Source organism: Gallus gallus, chromosome 2 (genome assembly GCF_016699485.2).
Source record: "Gallus gallus isolate bGalGal1 chromosome 2, bGalGal1.mat.broiler.GRCg7b, whole genome shotgun sequence".
NCBI lineage: Eukaryota > Metazoa > Chordata > Aves > Galliformes > Phasianidae > Gallus > Gallus gallus.
The window spans coordinates 64,615,973-64,625,274 of record NC_052533.1 but is presented as its reverse complement, the minus strand read 5'-3'; positions in this window follow the sequence as shown (position 1 = coordinate 64,625,274).

The window sequence follows — 9,302 nt, the reverse complement described above, 5'->3', positions numbered from 1 at the left end:
ATCCCTGCGGCACAGATGACCAACACTGTAGTGCAGCCAGCAGTGAGAAGGCAAAGGATAGTCCCTTGCTTCCTCCTCCTGCACAGTGAAATTCTCACCTGCTATCCCAAAGGTGAGCATGTCCTTGAGGTCTAACTCACAGTAAGCACCATGAAATGGGAAGGGAGTCTAATTAACACACTGTAGCTCCCGTATATTTTTATTAAAAAGTGAGTTGGGGGAGGAAAAGGGAAAAGAAGAAAAAGAAAAAAAAATGCTGAGGATCCCCATCATAGCTTTGGCCACCACTCTCCAAATCAGGACTCAGTTCTAACATTATGATGCTGCTCTGGAAGCAGTTTGCCCATGTCACATCAGTTGCTTGCTATGTTTTAGGTCTTCAAAACTAATAAAAAAGGAGTATCACAATACAGATACGAGCTCAGTTTTTTTCTTCATCTCAGAAGCTCTCTAGATTCACTTCTTTCCATGGCTGCCATATCAGAAAAGGTACCTTGAGAAGAAACAAAACTTCATTTAGCTCTACCATGCACACAGGAATCCACTTTCTCAGCCCTATTCTATTGCAACCATGGATCAAAAGCATGACTAAAATCCAAATGCCCATCACCAAGGCTCTTGGTCTTTTCTCTGATGAAAAATTTACTCAATGAAAAACAAGTCTTCTGCTTATTGAAATGTTTCTACTTGAAATCAATCCCATAATAGCCAAGTTCCTCTCAGTCAAATCTGTCAGGCTCCATACACACTGGAGGGGCTCCCACCACAGCAGCCTTGGCCTCCACGTGGTGCTCCCCTGGAACATCTCTAGCAGGAGGTCTCAGCTGTTGAAAAATGTGGGAATTTCAGGTAGAAAGCATCAGATTTCTTCCCCTCAAGACCTTCTATCTCCAACCCTTTGCTGCCTACCTAACTCAAATACATACAGAGCCTCACTGTTGGCAGTGCTGAAAAATGTTTAACATTTGGCTTTCTATCAAACGTGTTGCTTGCCATTTTTCTCTGCGAATTAGGCTGAAGAACTAAGACTAGATTTTAAAACCACACTCCAAGGCTTTTGTCAGAGTAGGACAGCTTGCCACACCACAGAGATTCCTTGTCTTAAACTTCGTTCAGGGCACAGCAGCTCAAGGCCTCAGCTGCTCTCTAAATGAAAAAGATCTCTGCCCCTTTGGCCTCAGCTTCTTCCCTGAATTCCTGTTTCTCACCAGGCAACATCCTGCATGGTCAAGCAACAAAAACTCCCATCTTCCTCAGACCCAGAGCAGCTAATGAGTTCTGTGCTCTCCCAGAAGGTTTGTGCTGTAGTCTAACTGTCGCACCTGAACTCAAATGCGCTTGACAGTTACTGCAGCTGCCTTTCTGAAATAGCCTCGAAAAGCTTAATAAGGGCACTATAGAAACATTCAGGCTCTGAATATAGCTTAGCCATGCAAGGATGAGAGCAATATCCTTCAGGGCTTTGCAGCCTGAGCAAGGAGGTGGCTGCATTTGGCAAAAACAGGGACCTGAGCATTTCTAGCCAGCTCTCCTCAAGGACACAGGAAAGGTAGAGCAGGAAGATATCTTTGCCCACAGTTCCTATGCAACAGACTTCAATGGAGGATCTGCACAGAAGATGGACCTCAGGCTTTTTAGTGGGTCCTTCTGAATTAACCTTCCCCCCAGGACTGACAAGCGCCTCAGTGAGATGGATGGAGCAAGACCCTGCTCCCCAGGACCTCCCACAGGCCTCAGGAAAACACAATAATAGAATAATAGAATGGCTTAGGTTGGAAGGAACCTTAAAGCCCATCCAGCTCCAATCACCTGCTTTGGCAGTGCTGCCACCCAGCAACTCAGGCTGCCCTGGGCCTTATCCAGCCTGACCTTGAACACGTCCAAGGATGGGGCACCCACAGCTTCTCTGGGCAGCCTATGCCAGTGCCTCACCACCCTTAGAATACAAAATTTCTACCTAACATCTCACCTAAATTTCCCCTCTTTCAGTTTAAAGCCACTCCCCCTTATCCTATCAATATTTGACTGTGTAAAAAGTCTCTCCCCTTCCTGCTCATAAGCTCCCATTAAGTACTGGAAAGCTGCAATGAGGTCTCCTCAGAGCCTTCTCTTTTCCAGGCTAAACAAGCTCATTTTCCTCAGCCCCTCTGAACATCTTCATGGCCAAGGATCAGCTTGCTACAAATACACTCAATGAGCAGTTAAAGTCAAAATGAAACTGTTACTACAGCATTTCTGCAGCCCAGTCGGAGACTTGAGCCATGGTTACTGTACTTGCCAGAGCATCTCAGCAGGCAAAGTTCAAGATATCAGACACAAACAGAGCTTCCATGCATTTATGTGCCAGGAGGCCCACAAATGGACATAAAAGTCTTCCCCATCTTCTGACTCTCCCCCACCCAGCCCCATTACATGGCTGCATGCTGCAGAGATCCTCCTCTGCAGCCCTAAAAGACAGCCCTCTGCCAGACAAGTGGCACCTGTCAGTGTTCAACCTGCCTAGAACAAGAAAACCTTCCTGGGCCTCACGCACTGGATGCAGCATCTTCCTCGTGCAGCTCGAGAGGGCTGGTTATGAAAGACAGGAGGACAGAAAGTCACATATGGTCTCCTGACACAAGGAGGGGGAAGTCTTGCTCTGCCAGTGCTCCAGACTGCTGTAGTTTTCCCCTCAATGCCCACACAGGACAGTGACAGTATGGCTGTTTAGCACTGCCACAAACCAGTGAGGAAAGGTACTGTGTTAGCAGATGTAATCTGGCCCTAGAACTGGACCTGATCTCAAGCACTTCAGCAGCTACAGTAATCTTACCAACTGCATGCAAGAGGGAATGAAAATTGTGTGAAATTAAAGAGCAGGCAAATAGAAAAAAAATCAAAAATAAAGCTACTTTTGTTCTGCTCTTAACCTATGCATTGATATGAGAGATGCTTGTACAGAAAGATGCTGCTCATGGGGCTTTAAAACCTTCTTCTCCCTCTGCTTTCATACCATTACTGTGTTCCACACCCACATCAGCAGCTCCCAGAAGCATTTCCCCTACAGGTGAGCCTAAGAGCCATGTCCACCAAGTGACTGCCACCCCACAGACTAGGACACTGACCAAGGAGCCTGAAAGGATCACAGAGGATCAATTAGCATCAGCCAGGAGACAAATCACCAAGGGGGACCATGGGGGGAAACCCTGAACAAAGAGATCAGACAGAGAAGCAGCTCTCAAAGGCCCCAGCCTGCAGCTCAGGGGGATTTCTGCCATCGGGGTATTTTGTTGATAAGGGTTGCAGAGCTTCTCAGCCTGCTAGGCATGAGGCTGCAAGAGGGTAAGACATTCCCTGTTGGCCCAGTCATAATGTCTGTACTATCTAGTTATACAATAAGCCTTAGGTTGTTTTCCTAACGCAGGCAGAGGCTGGCAAAGCTAAAATAAGCTACTCTTGTCTCACACTGCAGCATAACAGCCTCACACATAGCTTCGTTCTCCCTGCTGATACGTTCCTTCTTCCACTTGGCTGCACAGAGGACACCGATGCCATCAGTGGAGGAGCATGGCACTCCCAGACCAAGCAGGGTATGGAAAATTTAAAAGAGGTTCAAACTCCAGCTGCTTTGATCAGGAGAGTAGCTTCACCAGAGCCAAAACAAATGTTTGCTGATAATCCCGTGCCCTTTGTTTGCTTGTGTAGATTCCATTTTAATAGCTTTCTTGTAGTAAGTTTTACAGCTGGGGTCAGAGCGATAAAAAGCACAGATTATTCTTCACCATGCTCATTTGCTCTCCCCCAGTTTGATGCAGCCTTACCTTGAAAAAAAAAAAAAAAAAAAAACAGATTCTTTGATTCAGGGTGCTCTGCTGACCCTTGCAAAACTTCACCTCCTTTATCACTTGACAAGCAGTTAGAAAAGCAAAGGGCTGTTCCAGGGCAGAAGGGGAGTGAGTCATAAACAGGCTTTCCTGGAAGGCTTGAGGTACTCTTTCCTAGAGCACCCAGATGAAACAACCCCCTTAACCTTTCCATGATGCATTGATGGTGATTTACCTCCCTCCAAGCACTGCTCTGCCTGAGCCCCCATGGGACCCCTGAAACAACTGCAGAGCTGAGACTGTAGCACATCATAGGATGCCAGTAGTTCTTTCTCACTCCCTCACATGAAACAGAAACGTCACTGTCTGCGCAGTAGCTTCTAATGAAGCCCAAAACACAATGCTACAACTTTCATCCGTTCTTTCTACTTGATTTATTCAAGCTATGCCCCAGCTACTTCCCATTCTGAACGTCAAGAGAAGGAAAATGGGTTTTGTTTTGCCTTCGTTATTTTTTCCAAGTTCAAACTGATCAGATCAGGAACTCTACCAGTCTGCATCAGTTACGTGGAGAAACCTTTGTTGTCTCTAGTTAAAAACCAGAGTTGAAACAATTTACCTACTAACTGTAGCATGGCAAAAGCTAGAAGCTGTCAGTAGCTTTCTGGTCCCAAGATGGAGTTCCTATTGCTTTTGTAACAGGCTGAGAAATTACTACCCAGGCTTTACTGTTGAATTTTATGAATGGAAAATAGTTTTGCCCCAGCGCTTGCATTCATTATTCATAGCTTGGTTTGTTCCCTAAGAAACAGGAATGTAGCAACAAATTCAAGGTCTCCCTGGACGTTAGGTAACTGCAGATCCAGATCAGGAATGCACAGTGCTTTTCCATCCCCAATTCCTGTGTCAACATCTCCAAGGGTAAACACGTGGCAGAAGACACGAGAATTTACAAACATATCAGTACCTTCTGCATGATGAGTACAAATAACCAAGCAGGCCTAAAGCCATGGCTAGGATGAGCTTTGATGCTGCAATTGCAGAATGTGGCGAGGAAACAACACTGCAGGATTTTTTCCCACCTCCAAGCCGCTACTGCTTGCTCACACAAATCTCTCGTATACTCCTGTCCTGTCAGTAATGCAAACTGCTCTGACACGGGCATTTACTGGCAAACGAGAAAGAGAAACACAGGTGCAAATGCCAAGCACAGCCAAGGTAAGAAACTTCAAGCAGACGCTGAAGCAATTCAGGGCTTAACCGCAGCTGAGTATTCTGTAGCACACACACAGAAAAACAAAGTCCAGTCCTCCTGCCCACCCGTGAGAGTTCAAGGAAATTTGTCTGCGCTGACTTATCTGCAGTCACAATCTTTCTGGGCAGATCTTCACACATTTAAGATCACCATCCAGGTTAGGAGGTATTTTCTCTACAAATTTTGTGTTGTTTTCGCTGTCTGGTTTTGGTTTTGTTTCATTTGTTGGTTTTGCGTCATGTTTTCTTTTTACCTCCCACTTAAGATGAAATCCCAAACATTTGTGAGACGGAGTTAACAGCAGAATTTGAAGGCATGATCCTCATCTGCTCAAGCCCAGAGGAAGCAGCCAGGCCAAGGAAAGTAGTTAGTCTGGAAAGGGTGCTGGCTAACAGATGGAACAAGCAAAGGAGCCTCCCAAACACAGACAGGTGTTCCACAGCAGACAGGACTGGTAGGAAGAAGGCTCACTCATGATGCATTTTGAAGGAAATCCAAAAAACTATTAAATGGTGTCTCGGTGCTGTGGGGCCTCCAACAGCTGAACTGGCTGAAAGAACTCCTAGTTGTATCAACGCACGGGAGTTGCACTGCGGTGTGCTTATTTTAGGCTCGGTCAGTTCTCTGGCCTGGTGCAAACCACAAACTCTTCATCTGTGCTGAAGGGCTGAGGCCCCAAATACAGTGTTCCTTATCACAGAAGTGTAGGGGTTGAAAAGGACCTCGGGACATCACCCCGTCCAACCCCCAGCTAAAGCAGGTTCCCTACAGCAGGTCACACAGGAAAGTGTCCAGAGGGGTTCTGAACGTCTCCAGAGAAGACGACTCCACAACCTCTCTGTGCAGCCTGTTCTAGTCACCCTCAAAGTAAATTATTCCTCACGTTCAGATGGAACTTCCTGTGTTCCAGTTTGTGTCTGTTGTCCCGTTTCTGGGCACCACTGAGCCTGGCCCCAGTGAATTCATAGGCATCGATAAGATCCACCCTTAGTTTTCTTTTCTCCGGGTTCAACAGCACTAGCTCTCTCAGCTTTTCCTCACACGGGAGATGCTCCAGGCCCCTCATCATCTTTGTGGTCCTCCATTGGATTCTCTCCAGTAGTCCCCGTCTTTCTTGAACTGGACACAGCACTTTAGATGTGGCCTCACCAGGGCAGAGTAGAGAGGGAGGATCACCTCCCTCAACCTGCTGGCCATGCTGTTTTTAATGCACCCCAGGATACCATTGGCTTTCTGGGCCATAAGTGTACACTGCTGTCTCATGGCCAGCCTGCTGTCCGCCAGGACACCCAGGGGTCATTTCCAGCAGGTCAGCCCCTAACCTGTACTGATGCATGTGGTTATTCCTCCCCAGGTGTAGGACTGTACACCTGCCCTTGTTGAAACTCATTAGGTTCCTCTCCACCCAAGTCTCCACCCTGTTCAGGTCTTGCTGAATGGCAGCACAGCCTTCTCATGTCTCAGTCACTCCTTCCAGCTTCATATCATCAGCAAACTTGCTGAGCGTGGACTCCATCCCTTCATTCAGGTCACTGATGCAGACATTAAACAAGACCTTGCTGAAATCAAGGTGCACAACATCCACTGCTCTCTCCAGCCAGTCACAACTTCATAGAAGGCTACCAGGTTAGTCAAGAATGACTTCCCCTTGGTGAACCCACGCTGACTACTCCTGATAACCTTCTGTTCCACTCGCTTGGAGATTACATCCAAAATAAGTTGTTCACCACATTCCCAGAGACAAAGATGAGACTGACTGCTGCTTTAAGCCCAAAGTACTGCTGAGATTCCTGTATTGCCACACCACAGGCTGAAGTGCCATTCAGGAGGCACTACCATGCTATCAGGTATTTCCAACAAATTCATCTCAGGAAGTTTCTGCCACCCCTGGCAGCTCATTCCTGCTTTCTCGATAGTTGCTATGCCCACAGAAAACACTATGGGATGAGGAAAAAAAAGTGAGGAGGAGGGGGAGCACAGGGAAATACTGACACAAATCAAAAGAAATGGCCTAAATGGTATGACAGAGACAGGATTAGGAAGCTGCTCTACAGTATTGCATAAGTGAATGCATTTGTTGTACCATCTAGAGGGGAAAACAAAAACAAACCAAAGAAAACCCACCACACTATTACTGGAACCTCTGCAAAGAGGGATTACTTTGTCAGAGTGGGAAGATACTGCCCATAAGGCCCTAACCATCTGTAGGTGCTCTTAAGAGCACGCTGAAGCAGTTGGCATACCTCAGGAAATCCACCCTAGGCCCAAACGTCTGCCTTGGCTGCTCTAGTGGCCATCACAAACACAGCGCCTGTGGCAGAACAAAGCACCAATACTGAGGTTTTATCTGGAGCTGGAGCCAAATGGCACTGGCTGCCCAGGGATGGCTTTTTCCTCACTGTGCCAACCCTCACCCAAAGAGGAACCGCGTGGTCCTCACACGGCCCCAGGAGACATTTGTAGCACCACTCAGCACAGCCCCCGTGTGACTGCCCAGCTACAGCCACACTGCCCTGTGCAGCAGCCACGTCCTGGGTCAGTTGGTGTGAGTAGGGAATCAAGGGCCTAAAGGACAGGGCAGCAAGTAACCCCAGTAAATCCTGCTCTGTTCCCAAGGAGAAAGCCTTACGCTTTTTCCTTAACTGCAGGTCTGATTTCTCCCTGCAACTGGGTGTCAGAAAGCGATGCTTTGCTGAAACAAAGACTTCAGAGGGGCAATCCATGAGAAATTAAAAATAAAAAAGAAAATCCATAAAGGCCTTTGATCTCAGAACTTCCTGGGCCATGCTACAGGAACAAGGCTTCTCATTTTCAAATAGCTTCCTACCAATTGCATTTAATTAACATTTGGTGAAGTTTAAATATCAGCACCTGAACAACGGGTCTGACCTTCCCAAAGAGGACCACCCCTGCCTCCTCCTTGAAGCAAAACCGTTTCGTAGTCTGCGCACGCCATCCCTTCTATTCATCCCCTGCAGACAAAAATATATTGGAAAACTTGTGGGTTTTGCATGAAGTGGAGATACCCTGCCCTGTCCAGCACTTGTATATCATGCTGTTTCTGGCCGCTGTGCCGGCTAGGTGCAGTTGATTTTTCCCCCTGCAACCCTATACCCTCAGCGCCCAGCGAGATGCTGCAGGAGACCACAGTCACTGCATGGGACTTCGCGGCTTCTCCAGGGGACAAGTGAGCATAGGACACGTCAGTGCAGAGCTGTCGCCGGGCCGGGGACATCCAGGAGGTGGCACTGTTAAACTGCTGAGGTTTACCACGAGTCGGTGTTTTGTGTTGTTTTTTTTTTTTCCCCTTCCCCCCTCCTCCCCCGTAATCTTTTTTTCCTGCCTTGAGGATGGCGATACAGCATTGCAAAAGCTTGGCTGAAAAAAAGAAAAAAAAAGAAAAAACCCAACAAACTAAACCTCCGTAAAAAAACAGACGATGGCTTTATGATTGCGGGAGCGTTTCTCTCTCTCACACACACACACATCGGAACTTTAACGGACTGGCTAGCTGAGATAGAGATGTTTACTCTGCACAAGGTGATGTTATACAACTTTCTCCCTCGAGCAACTACCGGAACTGGTCTGTTTTAACCCTCTGACACCTGGACCCAGCCCATTCAAAGTCCCTTTAAACCTTTTTTTTTTCTTCCAGGCAGCCTACACCCTTAATGCACTGTAATGCAGAAAACCTACCTGGTGCTGACCTAGCAGGCAAACAACAAAAGCACTTTATCAGGACGGACACGTTATCGCTGCTCAGCACCCCAGCTCCCTCTCCCTGAGCAAACAGTGGGGGTGGCAGGGGAATGTCACAACCCTACTGGCTGAGCGCTCATTCCTGCTGGGACTCAACGGGTCCACAAGCTCCGTGGAGGGGGTAGCCATGCTGCAAGACTTGCCAAGACTCTTCTGTTGGCACCTTGATGTCCCAGCAAGGCCCCACAGGAGCCACGGCTTGTTCACTGCAGGAAGGCGCCTGAACAAGCTACTGCGTACTGATTCACAGCAGTGCTTTGGTGAACTTCAAATTAAGTAGTAAGCGGGAAGAGCGTTGCTAAAACATCCTGAAATCACCACTCCCATCAGTAATGCAGACAACAGGTTTCCTTGCAGGCCCTCCCCAGCCCCTTTTGCAACACTCGCTGCAGCATAAAGCCCCAGCATGCAGGAATCATTGATATTCTTTCAACTGTTTCATTGTTTGCAGGAGAAAGATAACTGTGAAGAAACACGTGTGGGAT